Raw genomic sequence first — 563 nt, 5'->3', positions numbered from 1 at the left:
CCCCCGGCCCCCCGCCCCGAGCGGGGGGGGGGAGCCCCTGACGAGCGGCAGCTCTGACTCAGCGTGGGCGGGGACAGGAGGGGCGGCGGCCGAACCTCCCCACGTAGAAGAGCAGCCCCCAGGGAGCGCGACGAACAGGACGGGCAAACGGGGCGTGGCGCGGCAGTTCGCGCAGGGCAGGCGAGCGTGCAGGGCGCAGTCCCCCTCCTGGCTCTAGAGGCCAACTCAACTGGTAGTCGTCGCCCTCCCAGAAGAGGACCGGCCATGGTGTCTACTCGACCAAAAGTGCGATGTGACCAGGTGGATGATCTGCTCAGCCTGGTGGCGGAGCTGAAGGAGGAAGTGGAGAGGCTAAGGAGTAGCTGGGAGTGTGAGAGGGAGATAGATTGGTGGAGCCGCACCCTGCCATCCCTGAGGCAAAGGCAGCAGACGGAGGCTCCACAGGAAGCAGAGGATCCCCTGCCTTCTTGCCACCAGGTAGAAAGAGGGGACCCAAGCGACGGGGGGGAATGGAAACAGGTTCCTGCTCGGGGTGCCAGGCGAACCCCCGTCCGGCCTCCCTC

The 563-nt window shown here is 67.3% G+C and overlaps 1 protein-coding gene across 1 annotated transcript in view; it reads right to left on the bottom strand.

Moving 5' to 3' along the window:
• L3MBTL2 (l(3)mbt-like 2 (Drosophila)) overlaps positions 1 to 563 on the bottom strand; it is a 22,731-nt gene that overhangs the window by 8,334 nt on the left and 13,834 nt on the right. The gene's annotated exons all lie outside the window — the stretch shown is intronic.

Source organism: Pygoscelis adeliae, unplaced genomic scaffold, assembly GCF_000699105.1.
Source record: "Pygoscelis adeliae isolate BGI_AS28 unplaced genomic scaffold, ASM69910v1 Scaffold60, whole genome shotgun sequence".
Classification (NCBI taxonomy): Eukaryota; Metazoa; Chordata; class Aves; order Sphenisciformes; family Spheniscidae; genus Pygoscelis; species Pygoscelis adeliae.
Note: the sequence above shows the minus strand (reverse complement) of the source record. Positions and strands in the feature narration are given on the sequence as shown.